The 24,444-nt window shown below is 42.9% G+C and overlaps 1 protein-coding gene across 1 annotated transcript in view; it reads left to right on the forward strand.

Annotated features, from left to right (window-relative positions):
- The first annotated feature begins 14,201 nt into the window (after positions 1 to 14,201).
- The window catches only part of rbfox3a (RNA binding fox-1 homolog 3a), a 421,773-nt gene continuing 411,530 nt past the window's right edge, over positions 14,202 to 24,444 (forward strand). The window contains exon 1 of the mRNA XM_049015628.1: positions 14,202 to 14,607. The gene's annotated coding sequence lies outside the window, so the exon portion shown is untranslated. The remainder of the gene's footprint in view (positions 14,608 to 24,444) is intronic.

Consider the following 24,444-nt stretch of genomic DNA (forward strand, 5'->3'; position numbering starts at 1 on the left):
TATTTTTCCTTTTCGTTTGTCTACCCCCCCTTTGCTGTGGTCATGCCATCCTTGCCCCGTTTCTCAATCCTTGCACACAAAATAAACCAATTCCCCAGTCTAATCCCCGTGCCATGTGGTTCTGTTTACTGTCCGCCCTTGTAAATCTCACATGGTTAGTTAGGGGCCAATATGCTAAGTTTAAGTTGGGAGAACTCTGGCTACATCCTTACTGTTAAGAGTGGAATCCAAAAGCTTATCAACATAAGATTATCAACAGCACAGTTCTAGCATAGCAACCATATACTCCCATAGGCCAGTTTATTAGGTATGCCTGCTTGCTAACGCCAACGTCCTACTAAAGAGCAAGGGCAAGATGTGTGGACGTGGTGCAACTGTCGGTGCCAGACCTGGTGGTTCCAGTATCTCAGAATCAGCCAACCGTACTGGGATTTTCATATACTACAGTGTCTGGAGTTTACAGAGAATGTTGTGCTGAACAAAAACATCCAGTCAATGTCATTTCTGTAGCTGAAAATACCTTGTTAATGAGAGAGGTCAGAGGAGAATGACGATACTTGTTAAAGCTAATAGGATGGCGACAAGTGCAAAAAAATAACAGCTCAGTATACCAGCAGTGTACAGAAAGGCATCTCTGAACTCATTTATGTTTCGAGTGGTTCTGGAGGCAAAAGTGAGTCCTACTGGTTTTTAGCTTGGTGTACCAAATAAAGTGGCCACTTTGTGTATGTGTAGGGCATATACTCAAGAGGAAAGATCTCTGGGGGATAGCAAACGATTTTAGTGAGAATTCAAAATTTTCTCTGTAAAATCTTTACAGGAGTTGAGTGATTTTACAGTTCTAAGGAGATGTCATTTGAAATACAGAGAATATAATTCATATAAGTAGTTTTAGAAATACAAAGTCATGCTTACTATGATCATATAGGTCACAAAAAGTGACTGAGGCTTTACCTTTTTATCAAAAACAAGAAATTCTTCTTTCCTTCTTTGCCGTTTCTTTAAGATAGAATTGCAGGTTAGTCATTAAGGTCACTCAACAGCAGAACGTACTGCACTCCTGTCATTTTGGGTTCCTGTGATGTTTAACCTGGGTCTTATCAAACTTGTAAAACTTTTGGATGTACTATATACATATATACATGTACACGTTGTGTATTAGTCTGCACGTGACTGTGCCTGCATGACCGCTTGTGTCTGTGGGTCTTGACTGGAAAATTATAGATGGCCAGGGTGTAGAATGTTTAAGATATTATGGAACTAATTTCTTATATCGATGGCTTCAGTAACCAGATGCTCAAGGCAATTATTTTGGCCCACGTACACTCATCAGCGCAACCTGTTGTCTCAGATGGGCACCGGTGGAGCATCTGGTGAGAAATAAAATTCCATTTTCTTATAGTGTATAATTGGCTTGAACTGTGTGAAAATATTAGCGTCAAGTCAACCAAAAAAAATTTTTTTTTAAATCTCGGAATGCTTGCATGCCCAAAGACAAGTGAGCATAGTTAGTGAATGAAAATTGTTCCAAACGACATCAAAACAGTCCAACATAACATTGCATCTGTTTTCCTGCTTTCTGGTCAGCAAATGTCTCAGTTCTTTTCACATCCATTATCATATGAAGTTTGATATAAGTGACAGCGTACGTCTTGATCTGTCAGAAATAGTGCATACCTTTATTACATGCCAGGGGCAATTGTTATTTTATTCACTTTCTATGCATATTTATTCCGGGGGCAGTTTCCCGCTGTGGGTTTGACAAGTGAGTGTCGTCGTACTGAAAGTGACACATTCTTTAAACCAATCTCTGATTGGCTGCACTTCTGTTGCTCATGTCATTGATGAATGTGCAGATATGTCTTAAGAGAAAAACATGCCCTTCAGATATTTTGTATCGGTGACTAAGTGAGGTATTGTTGTTTTCAAAGTAATCAGTGACCGTAAAGTCAGATTTAGTCTTCAGTTGTCAAGCAGAAATGTTAACAAACTTGTTGAATGTCAAAACTTTCGCCTTTTTTTCATCAAATTCACACTTATTTATTAGACTTTTTTAGCCAAAGTGACATACAAGTGAGGATCAATGGCCAGGGCCGGCCGGGATCCCCGCAGCGATGGGGGTAGAGAGTCCGGCTCAAGGACCTAAGCTCAAGGACTGATATGATTGTGATTACTCTGACAGCCATGGGGTTGGAACCCATAACATTCCGGATAGTCACAGATCCGTAATGCGCTGAGCTACACGCCACCAGAATCATTGAAAAAGATTACTTTCAAATCATAAAAGAGGAAGCGGAACAGAAATTTCCCGATGCCAGAATAGCATATTAGATCGGTTTGTTTGTTTGTTTGCGAAGTTTTGCTTCTTTCGCACCATGCTCTCAATTAGGCTGTTTGAAGCCACCGTAATTTTTGTAGAATGGACAACGAATGGGCAGGCCAAGCTATTGGATTCATCGCAGCTGGCAATGTATAACTGCCAGGATTATTTGTTTTTGTTGAGGAGATGTCATCCAAGGTACTGCAGGTGCAAAACTCGGTACATCACGCTCGCCTGTGATCAGCATTGTTTCACGGCAAGAGTGCATGCTAATATGATGTGGTTTATACCTTCGTTTCCATACTTTTCTAATGTAATTGCTTTGGTGAAATAATATGTGCATTGGGTGCATTTAAAAAACAACGTTTCACTTATACCCCTCCAGGAAACGATGCAATGCAACTGAAATTAAGGGGCAGTTAAGAATATCCACCATACTAGATTATTAGATAATTATGAAACTTAAGCATTACTACTATCTTTTATCTAACTTATGCACCCACTTGACACTTTGAAACCAGAAAGGGGAAACAATGCAAATGAACTGCAATGTCTTTTTTTTTTGCATTTCATTTTATAATCACCATTTTTTAAGAAAAAGATAATGGCACACATAAATGATTAATTTAAATACCGCAGGCACAGTCTGGTCAATCAGCATACAAGATCATCTCAGTCGTTCATTCGTTTTCAAAATGTTCGGCTGTAAACAGTGCGGGCTGCAAGTGGCTGGCATGCCGTGCCAACGAACCTTTATTCATGTTCAGTGCCTAGTAGCTGGCAAAGTATCCGTTTTGATTATTTATTGCTTGAAGGTTGCTAAATGGACGCGCTTGTTTTTCCGAGTTACCTTATAACCTGAAACCATTGTGCTGAACATTGTTCAGTGAAGAGCTGGGATGTAAATGCCAGAACCGATTTTCGCTCCTAGTCTACCACTAAGGAAAAGTACACAAACTTTCCTACACAGAATTAGCAGCTCTTGCTATCTGCGGCGCCCAGCGATGGCTGTATCTTTCTCTCCAACACACAACATGTATATTTTTTGATAGACTTTTTTAAGCTTGTGGGATTTGAAAATGTAATTATATACTTAACAAAAATGGAATGCATATCTCCCATGACCAACAAATATGAACAAGATCTCCTATCTATTATTACAAATAAATACTAAATATTAATTTAAAATATATATTTTTAAGTTTTCAAAAGTATGTTGGAAAAACTTCTTAAGCAGATTAAATTGTGACTTTCATACGAAGTTCTACAGCTTATTTGTTGAATTTGCCCTTAAAATTTGCCGTTTCATAAGAAGTGAATTTCTGCTCTACAATAAAAATGACATATATATTTTTTTTAATTCAGGCCCAAAATTGTCAGGTATATAATTTTAAAATTAGCCAGCTTGATGTTGTTCTGGTTGACTTTGTACAAGAAGGAGGTTAAACTGCAACAAGTGGAACACTCCATATGGTCAAGCGGACGCTGCTTCTGCCAGAAGGTATGTAAACACCTGAATGTTTGAAAAGATATTTCTAAGTAAATTGGATGTTATTCCATTGCCAAACCAGCCATTTCTCTCATAACCCAGAGGTATTTACCGTGGAACATTTGAGTTGTGGCGGCAGCCAGATCAGGATTGCGTTTTACTACAAATTCAAATGCTGCTGAGATCATTAAATGGCCGTCTGGCCCAGGGCTACTCAGGGCCTCGCAAGCTGTCGGGCCAAAATCCAGCTCGCATGTTTTATATATGCGATAAACATCTTTGCGCTGTCGCACTTTTTCTATAAAGGAATGAGAACATGGTAAAAATATTTTATGTAAGTTGTATTTTCTGTTTGTAGCTGGGTAGCAAGCAGCATGACCCATCTCACAGCAGATAATAAACTGTAGACCATTTGGTCCAGATGACTCGATCCGGAAGGAGGGCTATAGACTTGTATCCAGAAATGAGCAGACCAGAGACTAGCAGACCTTATAAATAATAGCTTGCTGGATCCTCAGTAGTATAGTAATTGGCATTGAAATATAACCACTGCATAAAATATAAACATGGAAAGACAAAAATGTAATTTTCATAAATCAGGTAAGCAATAGTATTAATAGTATGTAGGTTCTGTAAAATATTACATTTAATTTGTTCAGCTGAGTAATATCTTCATGTAATTCTGTAATGACTGTTCTGGGATAAGGTTACTTTGATTCAAATGATCTATTCTGTCCCTGTAAGTGTGTTGCCTATTTCTGTTACTTTAATGTGTCACATGAATCTATGATCCCTTTTGCTCAACATACACTATATGGACAAAAGTACTGGTGGTGTACACCTGTTAATCACTGGTTTTGGGTGTTTCACTCAAACCTTTCAAACCGGTGTATAAAATCAAACACCTAGTCATGCAGTGGACATGTATGAAAGAATGGGTGATTCTGAAGAGCTCAAGTGAGTTCAAGCGTGGTACTGTCATAGGATGCCAGCTTTGCAAATCAATTCATGAAAGTTCTTCTCTACTAGATATTACATAGTCAACTGTAAGTGGTACAGTACTATTGCAAAATGGAAGCGTTTAGGAAGAACAGAAACTCAGTCATGAAGTTGCAGACAATGTATACCAACAGAGCGGGGTTGCCGAGTGCTGAGGCACATAGTGCATAAAAATCACCAACACTGATGACTCAATAACTGCAGAGTTCCAAACTTCCTCTGGAATTAACTCCAGCCCAAAACCTGTGCGCCGGGAGCTTCATGGAATGGGCTTCCAAGGCTGAGCAGCTGCATGCAAGCCTCACATCACCAAGCACAATGCCAGGCATTGCATGGAATGGTGTAAAGTACGTGTCCACTGGACTTGTTCTTGTGGAGTGACAAATCATGTTTCTCTGTCTGGCAGTTTGATGGACAAGTCTGGATTTGGCAGATGCCAGTAGAACGTTATCTGCCTGACTGCACTGTGCCAACTGTAAAGTTTGGTGGAGAAGGGATAATGGTATGAGGTTGTCTTTCCAGGGTTGGGCTAGGCTCCTTAGTTCCAGTGAAGGGAACTCTTAATGCTTCTGCATATCAAGACATTTTGGACAATTCTATGCTTCCAACTTTGCGGGAACCGTTTGGGGAATTCTGATGCAGAACGACTGTGCCCCAGTGCACAAAGAAACGTTCATAAAGATATGAAAGTTTATGAAAGTTTGGTGTGGAAGAACTTGACTGGCCTGCACAGAGCCCTGACCTCAACCCCATCGGACACCTTTGGGATGAACTAGAGTGGAGACTGCAAGCTAGGCCTTCACGTCCAACATCAGTGCCTGACCTCACAAATGCTCTTCTGGATGAATGGGCAAAAATTCCCACAGACACACTCAAATCTTGCATAAAGCCTCCCCAGAAGAGTGGCAGCTGTTATAGCTGCAAAGGGGGACCAACTCCATATTGATGCCTGTTGATTTAGAATGCGATGTCATAATTGTTCTTGTGGGTGTAATGGGCAGGTGTTCCAATACTTCTGTACATGTATATTGTAGGTGTGTCTGTTTAATTCAGCTTATCTACCATTTATGAGTTTCAATTCACAATAGTGTCGAAATGGAATACAGAGGACCTGAATTAAGGCAAAGCATCCAGGAAACATCATATCAATCTGCATGTACTTAGGAAAGACTTTTGGAAAGAGTTTTACCATCTTACCTCATGACGTGATATTCCAGTATCACACACACACAAAAAAAATCACCAAATCTATATTCAAAACAACAGCATTACTAATGCCACTGAGAACATTTTTTGTATGCTTTTTAACAACCATAAAATATAGTCGACCATTTTTTCTGCCAGATTTATTTGATAAAATTTCAACATTTAAATCTTTTTCTGGATATTCTCGTCCAATTTTTCACTTGAGTAAGGGAATTACAGTATATTAATATATTGTAAAATTAATGTATTACATTTGTAACATTCATTGCAATGCTAAATTTCAATTAAATTAATTACAGGCAAAGTGGATAAATTTAATCCTTAAAATTGGTCTGAGTGTTTCAGAGCCGGTGTTGAAAGAGAATAGCCTTTGGTGGACTTTAATCTCTCTGTTTTGTGGCTATTTTAATATCTTTGGTTACCTTGACTTAATTTGGATTATTTATTTCAGTTTTGCACGATGCCATATACAATGTGAATTGTTTCATTACACTTTTGCTGGCTACTGGCTGCTCCAGTCTGAACTTTAGAATGGAACCAGGTGTAAACAAGTGGCTACAGTGGCACAAGCATATTCACGTGCAGTCACTTTTGTTTGGTTTTATATTCGCTTTTTTTTTTTTTTTTTGGACGCATATTCAGGTAACTTACTTGACACCACACTTCATCCAGTTTAATTCTAGTCCAGATGTTCATTATCAATGGGGTATTTTGCATATAAATTGGATTTTGAATCCAAACAGATTATGTGGATGGCCTCTCTTTTATGATTACTAGTTACACCAGACAGCAATGATAGACCAGACACATTATAATAACTGAAATAGGAACAAATTTATATCCACAGGAATTTTTAGTGCACTTTTGTTTTCTTGATCACATTTATCAAAAGCTATTTAATCAAAATGTTTCTTAATATTTTTAACTATATATTCATACTGTCATATGCATGCATTTTAAAACACTGATAATAAAACAGTTAATCTCTTGGCAACTTTTGCCAATACTTGTAGTGCTGTCCAGTATGTATTGCCTTTCAGCCCTTAGAGGACATCTGCTACAGTACATACTGTATTCAGGCTGCTCCTTTTGTTTTGGTTATGTATTTTGTTGGTTATGTTTGATAGATAGATATATAGATAGATACATGCATACATACATACGTACATACATACATACATACATGCGTCATTAATCCCCTTGAAGAAATTAATAACTCAACATGAAAACTTCCTATAAATGTTAACATGGTTTGTTATTAACTAATATAGACACTCTTAGAATATCGTCTGTGGTTTACATTTCCTCCATAAATGTGTTCAATATTTATGTCCAGTAAATCAGCAATTTTATTACAAAAAAAATGACTGTAAGCCTCAATAATAACTGGTTTGTAAAGTAGAAAATGGAGTGAAAGTCATTATACATTTAATATTCAAAATATTCTGAAATGGCCGCACACTAAAGAAAAAAATGCTAATACATTTATTTTTTTGATAATGAAGCAGTGGGGATTCATTGTCTCTTATTCTTGTCCTATTTTTCATGTACTTTATAATCTTACACTCCTCTGCGAGCGAACTCAATGTTTTATTCAGCACCAATACATTTAGTCTAATGTTGACCACTGCTTTTCCTGAGAACGTAGCGTGAATGCTGAGGTGATTTCCTTTCAGAGCTTACATTTTTGCATGGAAAGAGAATAGGGCAGTAAGATGTGATTAAAAATGTTAACAAAAGCTTAGAAACACCCAAAAGCTTCAGTACAGCAACCCAGGAAGGCAGTTGGGTCTCTAATGCTAAATAATTTACTCTTCAGTGATCAGGCTAAATTTAATTAGATCTTGTTCTCCTGATATAATCAGGCTTTTGTTGGCAAGGCGTTTACTTGTGAATTAGGATAAAAAAGGTTCATGTGCTAAATGCGGTGGGTCCTCCACGGAATCACACTCCTGGGATTGCAAGCAGGGTGCCTCATGCGCGCCACATCTCTGAACACCCCCACAACAGGGCGTCCCAACAAAAACAGCCAACCGCAAAAGTTTCATCTCCATACTCCGGCTTAATCAACCTGCGTTTTCTGTTCTAATGTGCAGTCCAGTACGTGCGAAATTCACAGCTCTGAAACACCACCAGCAGATTATACCTCTGGGTATATCTCCTCCCCGAACGAAATTATCGGAAAAACTGTGGCAGTGCGGTTGGGTCCTCCGGTTTATACTGTATATGGTCATGATTGGTTATGCGAAAGGTGTATTCACTAGTCGAGTTCAAATTCCATGAGCAGTCCGTCTTCAGTTAGAGGAAGTTGTGCATGGTGAAGTCATTATTTCCATGTCTATGAAACTTGTTAATGTAGCTCTTTGCCCTATTTCACCCCAATAACAAGTAGAAAAAAAATCCTCTGTTTTCAACATTGTCAAAAGTGCAATTAAAGAGTTGGATGATTGGACTTGTACATTATGATCCACTCCCCTTCTAATTTAAAAGATACAGATTGATGTATCTAGTTATTTTTTCCTCCTGGGGAGACTAATCAGATCCTGACATCCATGCTGATCTTCATTACCTTTAGTGATCCCCAACACGCGTGCCATACTATTTTAAGTTGTGGTTAAATGTCTTTGGATAAGGACAGATTTCTTCACAAACATTGTTATGGAGAGTTCTACATTTTGAGAAATATATGTCAGGTAGTTTGCGCAGAGATTCCAGCACAGGGTCGGAACTGGCTGCACCTGATGGTCAGCGCCAGCGACCATGCAACTGCTGCCCAACTGCTGTTTGTTATCCTGACATGACAGAATAAAAGACAGCTGGGATGAATTGATAGTGATGAAGATATTACTTGAAACAGCTCTGATAAGGCTTCAGGACTGGGCGTTTCTGCCCTATGTTACAATAATAGCCTCTTCTTCTATGGGATGGCTTTATGTTAGATGGTGGAGCATTGCTGGTGGGATTTGCTGTCATTCAAGTTGGCAACTGAACCTACTTGCCAGTTGAACTTGTACCTACATGTTTCACAGTCACTTCATGTGTGGTTGACCAGGCCGGCTCTAGCGGGGCAGAAATGTGGCAACTGACTTATTGGAAAGATGGTGTCCAATGACGGTGCCAAGTCACTAGCCTCTTCTGTGCACCATCCATGCTGCTGCCACTGTTTACAGCTCGAGATTGCATGGCTATACACTTAATTATAGACCACCAGGGTGTGGTTTAATTAGCCAGTTCCTCTAATTAAAAGGGACATACACATACCTTTAGCCAAATAGTGTATATGCAGACAGTGTTTACTCCAACCTGTTCTCTGTTCTCCTGTTTTGTACCTGAATCTGCATCTGGACTTTTGCTGTAAAACTGACTCCTCCCCCTCACACAACAAACCCATTCAGTGCTTTAGCAGAGGACTTTAGTGAAATGAACATGATATTTGCATTAATGTGTACGATACATCGGCAGCTAAGACTAATATTTATAGAGTAACAAGAGCCAAGACAATTCAGGTTTAACATGGGCATAAGATTCCTTTAGCGCGGTCCTATTATCCCCGATTTGCAGGTCGTAGTTGACACACAAGCACAAGTCTCTAGGTATGTATGCATGTGGGTGTGTGTTTACTTGAGATTTATATGTCTATTCGCCAGTGACCTGTAGGTCTTGCTCCAGTCCGTTGTGTATACAGTGCTGTGAACAGAGGATAGGATTACCAGAGCTGAGTACAAACACTGCACCGCCGAGACAACAGCTACGTGCGCAAAGGCAGAGACATGAAGATATTGACCATGTTCTCTCTCTCCAAGCCGAGCATCTTCCTACAGATGAGGCGGAATTTAAAAGACCATATGCTGGTTTGTGGCACAGTAAAAGCAGGCTGTCGTCTGGAAACCTCCCATAAGCACAGCTTACGGTCCACCCCCAGAATTAAAAAGTCACTTGACCATTTGACTGGGGGGCCTTTAGGACTTACACTGGGTCACGTATCTTTAGGCCAACCAAGTCTCCGGAACATTCTCCTAATGGGCTGTTATGTACGTCTGTCTATATGTATGTACAGTACTGAGCAAAAGTCTTAGGCACTCAAAAGAAATGTTCAACGGTATTTATCGGGGTAGTTGGTGCACATTTTCTTAGAACAAAAAAGTATAATTTAACATAAGAACATATGAAAATTACGAGTAACACAAGAAAAATTTGTAATGTTTTCTGTTCTCCAAAAAGTTGCTGATATCCACTTGGATAGCTAGATGAACATCACTTCAGTTCCCAAACTTCTCCTCAGTGGCACCCGAACCATTCCATGTATTTATTAAATTTCATCACCAGCTCGCTTAATTAACTTAATTAGTTAAAAAAAAAAGTGAACGAGATATTGAATAGATATATGAGGTGGGCTAGTGGTCAGGTCAAAAAATGCACGGGTGTGTTGTATGGTTGCTGGAAATAACAGGGTTATTTTAGCGGAGGTTTTGAAATGGCTAAGCTGACACACTTTGCTAGGCGTAACAGCATAGTTTTACACCAACATGACAGTTATTTAAACAATTTTTTTTGGCTGCCTAAGACTTTTGCACAATACTGTATCTATGTATGGATGTATATATGTGTGGATGGGTGGGGGGGGGGGGGGCCTTCAGTAGACGGCCGCTACCTTCCCACAGTCGCTCCTCACCCCCGCATGTTGGCCATACCGGAATAGAAACAGCCTGCAGTTGGAGGGGTTTCCTGCATTTCGGGCAATGTGAACTCAAGTGACACAGCCAGCGGAAACCATTTGATTTGTTAACGTTGAATTGCAGTGATTGCCTGTGCAATGTGCCATTATAATCTCAGGCTCGGGCAAGAAAAGAGAGGAAAATGGGGGTGGGGGGGGGGGAGGGTGGTGCGTCCTGCAGAGGTAATTTGCCTCTGGCCTTAAAGAGCTTATTCGCGCTGCAGAGAATGTGACACAGGCTAATGGAGAAGGAGGACATCATCAGGAAATGGGCAACACTGGCAGTCCTGTAATGTATAAGGCATTGATGCATTCGCAAATAGTCAAAAGACGACACCCCAGCTTGAAGCCTATTCAGCGGAGGAAGCACCCTGCCTCAGGGTTTCCTCTCTCCCTGGCTGCTCCGCCGCCATCCTTAATGGCACCAGGTGGGGAGAGAGAGGTGTACCTCACAAACGCTGTGCCTGCGCACAGGCCGACGCGGCTCCTCCTCGATGTGTTAAACCGCGAGCTGCTCCCTGGTTGGCCGCCACCACTCGGAAGCCCGTGATGCCTTCGATGTCGCTCCAGGGGCAGGTCTCGTGGTCAGCTGGATGACGGAGCGGCTGACACTTCTCAAAAACACTGCCGCGGGCCGAAAGACTCCCCACTTTTTAACTGCGCTTCAGGTCAACCCGTGCTGAGGCAGCTTCCGATGCAGGATAACCTGGCTAACAGTCTGCCTGCCCTCCACCATTACCCACTCTCACTAGCATTTCTCGCACCGGAAAAGAAGGTGGTACCACCAACCTGCAATCTGACAGTCAGTCTCCATGTAACCAGTGTGTTCTTCATACTAAAGAAAGTCGTCTTTTAACTGTGCTGCAAAAACGCCCGTTTATTTATTTATTTCTCAATTCATTGTTGTTTCTGGTAATTGTAATGATTCCCGGTTATCATTGTGTTATTTACTAATTTGAGAGAAAGTCTTTTTGAAGTGAAGATATCGCCTGGAGAAATGATTAGCTCTTTACAGATGCCACCCACAAAATCCCATGACCCTCCGAGTGGAAGCTGCAGCAAACAAGCCAATTAGCAAACAGAGAACCTGCAGCCTGTTATCATTACTCTTATTATTGTTATTTCTGTGGCAAAAACTGGACAATGCCTCTTTAGACCCTGGAACTAGTTGGCGCTGCAGTAATAGAGGCATCTAGCACCTGCGTCTGGTGCCTGCTTGCAGCATGGGAAAGGGGGGGTGGGGGGCTATCACACTTTAGGCCACGGGTACATCTGGCTGCGATCGTGACCGCTGTGGACTGCTCCTTCAGAAGCACTAAATGAGTGAAGTGCAGAAATCAGGCCACATTGTGTCTGTGCGTGTGTGTGGAATAGGTTAATGTTACATTGTGGGGACGAAATGTACCCCACAATACCGATTTAAAAACTTTTTTATATATATATATATATATATATATATATATTGTGGGGACCATTTTTCAGGTTCCTACAAAGATCTTTGAATGCAGTCAAAAAAATGGCAAACAAAAAATGCCAAAAGTCTCATATTTTGTTTGGTTACTTGTGGTTAAGGTTAGGGCTGGGTAGGAGTTGGGGGTGTCATTGTTGGAATTAGGGTTTTGCCCATAGAAATGAATGGACAGTCCCCAGAAAGATATGAATACACGTCTTTTAGTGTGTGTGTGTATGAGTGTATGTCAGTGTGGGTCCGTACTTCTTTGCAAATTTGTGTCTCTGGGGCTGTAATTGGACCTGAACTAATATACGCCACTTGTGCTAATATCCTCTATAGTATTAAATGTTGCCAGGTAACAAGCCTATTAGCAACCAACAGATATGGAGACTGAATAAACAAAGTCTGATTTCAGAAACATTGAGAAAAGAAATGGATTTAATGAAATGATCCAATGCCTCCGCACCCTGTAGCGGAAACAGTCACCTGTAGCCCGGGTCCCTGCATAATGCATTACCCGCCCCAGGTCAGCACTCACTGGCTGATTCCCTAAGTGCAAGCACGGTGTTGAGGATGGCCGAGCCCTGGCACCCCGTCTACGAGGCTTCGCCCCAACACAGCACAGGCGCTCCTCAACACCTGGAGGACTGAAGGTCACAGGTCCATTCAAAGAGCAGCGAACCGGGCTGGACTCCCACCCCCTATCCGGATGTGAGCCCCGCTGCCCCGCGGAGATCAGGGGTGTGTCACCTGTCCTTCGTTCCCACTAATGAGATGGAATTTAATTAAGGAAGTGAAAGTGGCAAGTGGGTCCCATGGGAGTGAAGGGTTCTTCATTGTCTGTCCAAATACCAGACGGGGGGGGGGGGGTCTTGGGGGGCGGGGGGGATCCTCATGCATATGAAAAGCAGGTCCATGGTATAGCGTGCGTCAGGACTTGCTCAAGGGAAGAGGAGGGTCTGGGGAGGACGGAGCAGGGAGCGGGCAGGCTGGGGTGATGGAGTGTTTAATGTGCAGGCCATCGCAGTGAACGCCAAGGAGTCGCAGAGACACTTCATCAGGCAGGACCTCGGGGGAGCGGCGGCTAACGAATTACAGATTAGATCATTGTTATAAGATCATAACAGTGATCTAATTGCTAATTTCTCATATAATTGAATTTGGTGGAGTGTACTCGTTTGTGGTGAAGGACAGAGAATCGCAGACCGGCGACTCCGATGGTCTCAGGCTGCTGACCAGGTTGGGCCTCGACCGATGCGAGGACCTGAGACACCAAACTTAGGAGATATCGATCTCGGTGGCCAAGGACATCAATTAACTATCAAAATATTTCTTAATTTTGTGTTTTGTTTTGTGTAATATAATAATTCTATAATAATATTTAATTTTGTAGTAATAAAAGCTAACAATAACATGGAATAGTTTGTGAACGCTTCAGACACCTCATTATGCTCTATTCTGCTGGTTTTAATGGAGCTCAGCTGTGTTTTCTGATTACGGAACCAGTTAAACAAGATGCGATAAAGCAGGAGGCAGCTTTGAGCCCTGTCTAAGCCCCCACGACAGCGATGGCATTGCTGGGAGGGTGGCGGGAATGGGGAAGGCGGGGAGTGGACATTCATGCTTGCATGCTAGTGTGTGTGTGTGTGTGTGTGTGTGTGTGTGTGTGTGTGTGTGTGTGTGTGTGTGTGTGTGAGAGAGAGAGAGAGAACTGAGGATGAGAACGGTTTAGCATTTGTGTTATGGTTAAGAAAAGACTAAAATGTATATATGCAGTATGGGGGCAATGTGGTTAAAGGGGGGGAGGTTCACCTGACTCTGCTGTCGTTCAGCACCTGTCAGCCCGTACAGTGGGGAGAGCCAAGGAGGAGCCTTTGCTGGAGACTGTCAGCAAAGCTCTCTCTCCTGATATCATTCCCCCGCTCTCTTCCAGCCCTCTCTCTCTCTCTCTCTCTCTCTCTCTCTCTCCCACACTCTCTCTCACAGTCTCTATCTCCCTCACTGTCTTTGTGATGTTTTCAGAGTGTGAGCAGAGCAGGCGAGTAAGCATAGCGTGTGCGTGTTTTCTGCGTGCGGTAGCTGCGTGTGCCTGATTCTGCTGGCTCTAAGCTATGTGCAAACGCGCTCGCAGCAGGCTCAGCCGGCACCATTGAAGCCAGCACTTCCTCTCCTGGACTGGCAGGCAATCACAACCACCCCAAGCCTCTCTCTTTCTCTCTCTCTCCCTCCCTCACTCTCTCTTTCTCTCTCCCTGTCTCTCTCTCTCTCTCTCTCTTTATATCTCCCTCTCGCTCACTCAGTTCCCCCCCCACTAACATCTTCAGCAGAAGAAGCGAAAAGCCCCTTCGCTGGCCAGCCCAGGGATACCAGCTGAAAGAATGAGGCTTTGACACTGCGTGGGACTGGACTGACACGCGAGCGTGACCGTAAGTACACGAGTCCTTCACGTCTCCACACGGACCAGTGGGCACACACGCACACACTTCTGTGTACACACTACAGCAAGCAAACTAATCAAAAGTGGATGTTTATTCACAGTGTTGCACTTTCTGTGATATTTTACGCATTTCCTTCATACGTATGCTTATACGCTATACTCTGTCGTACTGTGCTGTGAGCTTTTAGACTTATAACTGCTGAAAACATCTACAAGGTCAGGAAAAACGCACAGGAGTTCTGCTGTACAAAATCTAATGCTCTGGGACGAGCCTTTCAGGAAACAATGTCAGCCTGTATTTAGTCTATCATTATCATTACTATTATTATTATTATTTTTATTGGTAATAGTAGCAGTGGCTTTAATAGTAGTAATTTATATATTTATTATTACCGTTAAATTTAATTTATATATTTATTATTACCGTTAAATTTATGCCAAGGCTTGTACATACCGATTCAATAAAGTCCTTTTTTTAATATATTAGTTTTGCCATTTTTTTTGATCGGAAGCATCAAATAACGGAACTGTTATGCGTGTAACAACTGTGTATAATTCCCTTTGTTATGAAGAAGGTTATACATGTACATGGAGCAAAATATTTACATGACGGGCCATTTTTGTGATGAATTTTTGACTGATGGAGGAACATCCCAATGGGAAGTAGTATATGTGGATTCATGTGCTAGGATACCCAGTGTCGTTGGAAAAGATGCAGCGGAATTCTGACCGAGGGCGACAGCACAGCTACGTACCGACAGAGAGCAGAAGTTTCTCTCTCATATTGTCTACCTTCTCTCAACAATTTTCACTCAACCACAGTGGGATCTCGACACTGTTATTTTCACAGTCTAAGGTTAATTGTTATATTTTAACTTGGCGTTGAGTTGCATTTTCCCTTGAGGCAGCCTCCACTTCCACTTTCCATCACGGGGAGCATAATATGATCACACAGCCTTCACTGCAAAGCCACGGAGTGACTCTGCACAGGCTGACTGCTCGCAGTAACCCCAGAGTGGACATCTGTATGCAGGAACCGGCCTTACCAGGCAGACCTGGTCCCCTTCCGTGCTGATCTTTAGCAACACATGCAGCTGCGTGTCATGTTTTTTGGCTTTTAGTGACTACAAATTAGCCACGATGCCATAATCTGCAGCCCAAACAAGCAGCCCGGTATGAAGGAACTACCACAATCTCAGTCACGGCTTTCTGTGGGGCTCCAAGAAGGAATTTCATGCTATGATCCTGTCAGTAGTAACTAAAGTGAGCCAAAATACGAAATATATATATATATATATAATATATATATAATAAATCTCACATTGACATACCCCAGCACAGAGAAACGGTGAATCAATGTATTTGAATACATTTGAATAATCAAGTCATTTTTATTGCATAAGAGGTTTGCGTGTCCCAGCACAGTTCAGTGGCTTTTTTTAAGTCTGATGACAAAGATCAAGTGGTTATATACAGTATGCAGTGTATGTATGTGTGTGCATGTGTTTGTACCCGTGTACGTGTAATCACTGTCTGAGCAGGCAGCGGTTCGGACTGGCTGCTTGGTTTCCGGGGCACTTTGCCGGTACAGCGTGCTGGAGGAGGCTAACCCCGCTGGTGAGAGCAGGAGGGCATCAGGCTGTAAACTTGTTGTGGTAGCATCTGGAGTGCGGTTTGCCTTCTTACTACTGTTGCTTTGTTCGCCGCTTCGATGTTCTGTATGAAGCGTAACAGGAAAAGAGCTGAATCACTGGGATATAATTTAAAAATTTATGCGTTTAAATTTTCCCTCAAACTCATAAATATTGTTTAATGTTAAAGTATGATTTGGCATTATTACAAACTTTTTTCTTCCATTTAAATTACATTAAAATTTGTTCACAGAGATATTTATGTGTGACTTAATTTCTGATTGAAGTGCTAGAATTGGTTATAAGGAAACTGAAATGGCTTTCCAGGTTTTATAAGGAAAACTTTTATATGAATATGGAACTCTGCCTTGACTATGTTGTTCTTGGATTACCTTGATTCTCTTGATTATTAATGTTTGTTTACGTTTTAATTTTGGCTTAACGATTTATTATTTAAATCCTTATTTAATTGCAATATTTGTTGAATATAGCAGAGGGGCCATTGCCACCATACAGGAAAAAAACAGAATTTTCCAAATGACACTTTTAAAATGCTACATATTACAGTCACATTTTAAAGATGTTTCTCTCATCTTATCAGCTGTGATTTAGTGTTTCTTGTATAATTTTACCGAATCCTGCATGTGATTATGTGTGTTACAAACAAATAAGGATTTGCGCATGTATGGTACCTGAAGATTACAGCTCGTAGGATGGATATGCCTTTGTATACATTTTGTCATGCGTGGTTCGATGCACGGCTATTCAGCTTTCCAATTTGGCCTAAAATCAGTGGCTACAGTCCCATTCGGACTGACGGAGTAACGGGAAGCCTAAAATCGGCCTACTGAGTAGCATCAAAAATGGCAAACTATATTTTAAAGTCATGTGTTGAAAATAACATTTCGTTGTGTTGGCTATCTTTACTCAAAGGCTACATAACTCAAAACAAAAACCTGAAATATGTGTTGACAGTTTGTGCCTGCCTTTCTAGGATCCACCTATACTTGCAACTAAAATGCTGATGTGCTCTAGTACAGTTGAGGAAATGACCGCCTTCAGACGTACGCAAAACATGCGACTGCTGCATGCAGTGGGAGCACAGATGTCAGGAAGTGTTGATGTTCTTATACACGGCTTCCTAATTATTTTGATTTTAGCATATTGACAGTGCATACGATCCATTAGTCATCATTTCAGTATATACTAATTAGACTTTCAAAAGATATATCCTGTTACCACTGTCACCTCACTAATTATGCATTTTGGTGTCATGAGATACAGGCAAAACACTTGCTTGATATATATATATGATATTTGGCATTACTAAATGACGGCCAGTATGTACATTTTCATTATCTGAGGTTGACAATGAAGAGGAGGGCTGCTTGTAGTGGGAGGCTCTCGCCACTCAGAATAACGCAGATAAATAGCTGATGGGGTGCGCTGCCACGTAGCTGCACGGCTCCGTCACACGTCCGACACGTCTGGCGGGCAGGTGTAAAAGCCGAGGGCGGGCCGGGGAATAACGGGAGATGCTACAGGCCAGTTGCTGCGACCCGATTGTGCCATACATTATGAAACTTTTATAATTACTTCTTGATATTGAATTTGTGTGGTTGTAAATGTAGCTTTATTAACTCGGTAATGGGTGCCTGGAATAAACGCTGAGCTCTGAATTGCCTCTATAAGGTCAATTGTAAAAGAATGTAATGTTAATACATTCTTGAGCAGTAAAATATTTGTTGTCCCTCAACGATACGTATATGTAATTCATGAATCTTATTTTACTACTTTGATACTGTATTGATACATTCATATTTCCACAAGAGGATTTAAGCATTACAATATTATATTCCGTATAATGCTTAGCAATAATGAAAACAAAATACATGAATATCTCTTGCATGCCATTAATGCAAGAAACAAGTGTTATTTCAGTAAGTATATATTTACTAAATTCAGGAATATGTTGTAATTCCCGCATGCAAATTTAGAATGTTTTGCATTTCGGCGCAGTAAACGGATTTGTGGTAAAAATAGATCGTTGCCTAGGAATGGACTTCAGCTGATCCATTTGTTTAAAAGCTCCCGTTTCGAAATGGCAGGATGACAAAGCAGACACTGATCGTCAGATGTCCTGCCTCCTGCTTAAGTCTTGCTTTCTCGAGGCTTCCTGCACCATTATGAGGACAGACACAATTTTGACATGAGTGCTGTTCCGGTACCGGGGGGAACAGATTTTCTGAGGGCGAGCCCGAGAAGTTTCCAGCGTGCAGTACACTGCATAATAAGTGGTAAAAAGGACCTGCTCGGCCGGACTGAGCTAGGGGTGAGGTGCCCCTCGTTCATGGACACACTTGGCTTCGTACCAGCCTCTCCACACCAGCGCTGATTGCATCCCTGGGAAACACAGCCTTCCCCCGTTTTCCCTGGTGCCAGTTACTGTCTGCTCCGGTTACAGGATACTGGGCCTAAGGTGCACTATGGCAAAGCCATGACTAGGAATACTGAGCCTGTCTCTTGTATTTATAAGGAGAGCAAATCCTCCTGATTTTAATTTTCAAATGAGATTCATTAAGGTTATAAAAAGATCTCGTACTGACCCATACAGTATACTTGCATGGAGTTACTGAAATTAAAAGAAGTCTGGCCAGTAAAGGTATGTTTACAAACTTTTGCAGCATTTCAGTAGCAGTACCAAGCACTTCAATGAATATAAGGAGAATATAACTAGTAAGAAAAGCATTTTTTATTGCCTTTATTCGTTTTTTTTTCTTCACTACCTTTTCTCGACCCAATTGAGCCGAAAAGGTCAAGTTTCCTTCCGTCGTCTTGGGAAGGAAGAAACAACAAGGAATTGTAATTCTTCCTTTTTTGGGTAAAAATAAACAAATAAAGGTTTTTAATAATATTTCTCACCGGTGGATGTGCATCGTCTCCCGGCAACGTTGGCCTACTCCTGAGTAGAGTCTAGGAAGGATGGTGGCTGGTAGGCCATGGTATGTCGATGATCCGCAATGTGTAGATGAGCTATAAATCAGAAGGGAGAGCCTCAGCAGAGTTCGAGCCGGCGTTTCCGGTGATGTATCTGCTCGATCGAAGACAAGCCCGGGTTTTGGAAGGGTCAGAGGTGAAGGCGCATCTATCAGCACCCTGTGACTGAGTGTCACTGTGCGGCTTTCATTGCAGGCTTATGCCGATCTTTACTGTCCACACACCCTGGACTGAAATATTGTCGACGTGGTCATATTTAAGCAAACAGTGAAAATCTGGTTTCTATTTTTTAAGCATTCATTCCTTCCATTATATAACACATCCTGCCTTTTTACTCTGCTATTCAGCTGGATATCTACACTGTCATACAGCAGAATCTCAGTAGGAAGTGCCCTGATTTCTCAATAACTAGAAAAAGCAAACCGATAGAGACTGCTGCATTATATTTAGGGGGATCATTATTTCTGTGCTCTTTCTAAAGATGATATAAAAATTATTCCTGTTTATATCTCCCAAATATATGGAGGCATATTTCTGTGTATGCTGTTATTTTTTTACCCACTTTGGGCAGGTAGCTCTTCGCCATAGGGTCCCATTGTCCAAAAGACACCATGGTTTATGTAGCTGTACGCTGTTAGCATGGCCAAACGACGGGCGGGGGAGGGGGGATACCTTCCGGTTCTTTCCTGTCAGGAACGTGAGCTTTCTGCTGGAGTCTCCAGCTACTAGCAGGGGTTCCAGTCAGCGCGATGGCTTCCGAGTCGGGGCTTTCGATGGCTCCCGGTGTGCAAAATCTCCACACTCCATTTGTCGGCCCCCAAATCCTACACGTCAAGTTTTAACAAGGAGCGGCTGGATATTTGCAAAATAAATAACGACTTTTGGTAAGACAAAAGTCTTTTGAAATCATGAGATAAAGTGGTTCATAAGGCAGACAGACGAAAATAAAACAGCAGAGGCAGAGGCTCACGCCAAGGAAAGATTGTGGATACATGCAAAGAAAAAAAATAGAGAAAAAGGAGCCCAATTGAAGACTACAAAAAAACAGTAACAAAGAGAAGCTTAGCTGACGATTTCTTCCCTCTTTCTCCCTTTTCGTGGCAGGCTGGCTGGGGAAAGACCCGGTTTATCCGCACTGTGTTTGATGTGGGATTTTTGTGTGGGCGCAATTGGTCCAGGGAGAGTTTGTTATCTGAAAGAAATTGTTGTAGGAACGGCTCGAGCATCTCGATCCCCGGGGGGTCTCCTGCATTGACAGAATCCGCAAAACAAGCGGAAAAGCTGTTTAACATGCGAGCCGTTTCGAGGCAGAGCCCCGGCGTTAATTATCAGTTTTTTAGCCGGGGTCTGGTGGCAGTGATTAGAGCGAGGGGTTTCAGAGCGAATGTGCGAGCCGGCGTAATGAGGAGAAGGCCGGCCCTGCGACAGCAAGCTGCAGCCGCTTGATCTGCTCTGTGGCTGCGTCGGGCATTTCACGGAGCTGCTGCTGGAAGATAGTGAGATTGAATAAAAGTGGGGGGGGGGAGTAGGGTGGTTAAAAAAAAAAGGGTGAACTTGCATTAACTGGTGAAAAAGCAGGCACGCCGGGTGAAAGAGAATCTTCTCTGTGTACGGCAGGCCGTCGGTTCATCAGTGGGCTGGATTTAAGATGAATGGCACGAGGGGAAGTTTGGCTGACAGTGCAGTGGGGGCTAAATTGATTGTTATTAATCCATTAATCATATGTAGGCCATTTTTTTCATGAAAGATCTGAGCGCAAGAAAAATGCACTATTCTTTCCCTTATTAAGTCGTGTTTATTTTTACCTTTCAAGGGATCAGTAGCAGAGGTATTAATGACAGAATATTATGACTATGTGATTAAAAAAATCAATTTAAAAAAAAAAAAAAAAGAGTTCCAACTCACACCAGTTGATGTGTGTAATGAAGATTTTGACAATTAATATGATGGATGGCTCCCAAAAAGAGACCCAGATGAAAGGGTGAGGTCACACCCATACAGGTAGAAAGACACCATCTGGTGCACGAACGTGAGAAGTTCTGCGATGGAGCCCCCCGATTCGAGTGACTACAGGTGAAGTCGGGCCTTTCCGCATGTCCCCACCCCCCGTCGACAGGAGTGCTTTTCAATCGAGAGAAATCCAGATAAACGGCAGCCCATAGATGTGCTACGCCTTCAGAAACCCCGATTTCTCAGTGTGGGCAGGGGCGTTACACGGTGACCTCAGGGAGTATGAGAAAGAGAGGCTAAGCTATGTTTGGTATGTAAGGGAGTCTACCGTCAGAGTCAGGGCTGGGGTCTCGCGGTGACATCCCTGAGAAAACTAACCCCAAAGAGTCAGCACTGATTCAAACGCACGGGCTGAGCCTCCATCAGAGGAGCTACAGCACGGGCTCGAACGGCGGGGCCTCGGATTTCGCTGGTCGCGTATCGATATATTTATGGAGCGGGCAGCACCGCACTGCGTGGATAATTCGCCGGGGCAGCTCGAGTCAGACGGCCGTGTAGCGCCGCGCGGAGGCTAAAGACCGTGACTGACCTGGGTGCCGTCCGGCGTGCATGTCAATGCACGCGATCTGGTGAGACGGCTCTAATGCCCGGGCCGGCGCGGGGCTCTCTGTCCCGCTTCCCCCTCTGCTGTCTGAATGTGTGTGCTTTTATTTAGCGGGAGCTGTCATTTTACATAAACCCTTTGCAAGCTACATCCATCGCCGCTGCCAACTCCTCTGTATCAAGCACTTGTTACAGGGGAGAGAACTGACAGTTCTGCTCAGACCGTCCTGTCTCGCCGGGAGAGAAGACACTACAGAGAAACCGTTAACTCTTCCCTGGGAGGCCTGGACACCTCCATGCCTATGCTTCTTTTCTCATCAGTCATTTGCTGTTCTTCATAGGGTAGGATAGCCATCTCCTTCTCTGAGGCAGGTGTGTAGCGTTTAACATGCTTTGGGTTCTACAAGTGCAGCCACAAGTTCAACGGTCAGGGATATAAGTGAGGGTTCCAGTGGGTAACAAGATTAGCCGTCTGTGCGACAAAGTATTCCATGAGCTATATTACTATAAATAATGCATCCTCCTCTGCACTGCTCATTGAGTCGTACAGTTATTGTGCTACTGACAATGTAGGTTAGGGGTCCTGGGGAAAAAAAAAATGGCAGAGAGAGAGGGCTGTGGAACTGCTTAGAGGAGTTCAGTCAGTCTGCTGTGATAGCAGTGCCTGAGGCAACCCGGGGCTGCATCACCCTTGCTAAGCCACACATGTTCAGAGTCGGGCTGGTGAGAAATAGACATTATTTCATTATGAGGCTCACAACACAGCAGCAAGATACAAGCCGAGGCTGCGAGCCTTGACATCTTTCGGACCTGCTTGCGTGTTTTTAATCCCTCTAGTTTTTCGTTGAGATACCCAACTTGCACTAAACCCTACTGATGTAACAACAGTGTCCATATTGCCGTAGATGGACATCACGACGGGTACAGATGCAGGGCATTGCGAGCAGTCAACCTCAACCTGAACTTCCCCGTTTTTTAGGCGATTACTCTGGAGGGTAAACAGGTGCATGCTTGACGGTTAACGTGTGCAATGCTGCCTCCCCAGCCCTCTCTTGCCGAAGACGTGTTAATAAGCACCTCGGGCCTGGCATTTTGCTGACGCGCTGACAGAAGGTCACCACATCTGTCAATTTCCATTTGACGCGTAATAATTGTTTGATTATTTTATTTATAGATGGAGCTTAAAAATGTATGAGGTACACGGAAGGGAAAAAATAACATCTTTTTCAGCTGTCAGCCACCCATTCCCTCCACTAGCACCAGGAAATTAGAAGGACAAATGTTTGACAGTCCAATTTTACTAAATGCAACCACACCATTTTTTCCCCCTCATATGTTCCCCCCCTCCCCCCCCCCCCCCCCCCCCCCCCCCAAAGCCATTTTCAAGAACAAGCATATTTTGTCCCTTTTTGTTGAGCGGCTGCAATGTGTGGAAGTTACTTGGCCGCTCTTAGATTTTTTTCCTCCACGTTCGCTCACCTCTCACCCAGTCAGCCCTTATTGCCTCATCCGGTGCAGAAGAAATCTTGTGAGACAGTCACCTTGTACTGATCCAGTGACTTGGCTGATCTAAGGCAGTCGGTGACACTGTACTAACAGAGGATTAGTGGAGTGATGGGGAACAATGGCATTGCTTGGGGTTTCAGGAAACTCTCTCGTTGGGGCGGCACTGTAATAAGATGCTCTCTGCTCGGTTCCCTGCATCAGCCTGGACCGGTGCCTCTGCTGTGTGATGGGACTCGTGTGCCAGACAGGAAGCATCCTGCCGGCGACTCTGGTCTGATCTCCGTGGGAAGAGGGAACATTTACACCTGCTCCCGCTGCCATGTGTTGGGGGTGTGCGTGTGTGGGGGGGGGGGGGAGGGGACAACCGGTGACGTATCCTTTGTCCTTGTACGACACCCAGCCTTCCGCGATCAGGCTGCCGAGAAGCCAGGTACTGTCAGGTGACCATAGTGGTTATACATCATTGATGTCAGTCATTGATGACTCTTTCTCCCATGGCATCGATTGGAAAGTCACCATAGACCTGAAGCTTAGGGGCAAATCAATGAGAACCGTGATTCTCCTTCAATGCTTCAGCAGGGTGGGGTCATGTAACCCCCCCCCCCCGCCGGCCTCCTTTTGATTCACTGTTTTGTTTATGATGGTACATACTAAAGAGAGTGGTACCATGCTCAGCTGCAGGCTAGAAATCCATTATCCATGTAATTCTGTAGAATTTCCATATGATGTCATAGCAAAACTCAGCCGGGTAAGCGGCTGTGGAAAATGCATGAATGAACGGGACTCCGTAAGATGTCGTTTTGTTGCACAGGTTAACGATCAAGTTATATACTGTTAGGACAGCATTAAACAGAGCAGACATTGTTCACTATGGAACATTTCAAAGATCGCCAGCATCAAAGTTGTCATAAATGGAAAGACAGAAACCTTGAGTACAATTTATATCTCATTTAAACTCCATTGAGAATCCTATGTTTTATCATCAACGTTATAAGACATCTGTTTTGGGAGAGTATGTTGTTGCCCCATTATAAATAGTGCATAGATTAAATGTCTTGTAGCACAGTGGTCTGGCAGAATATTATAAATCTGGAAAAATTCAAATTGGCCAGTGGGCATTGTGCTCTGGCTCTACTCTC

Source organism: Brienomyrus brachyistius, chromosome 5 (assembly GCF_023856365.1).
Source record: "Brienomyrus brachyistius isolate T26 chromosome 5, BBRACH_0.4, whole genome shotgun sequence".
NCBI lineage: Eukaryota > Metazoa > Chordata > Actinopteri > Osteoglossiformes > Mormyridae > Brienomyrus > Brienomyrus brachyistius.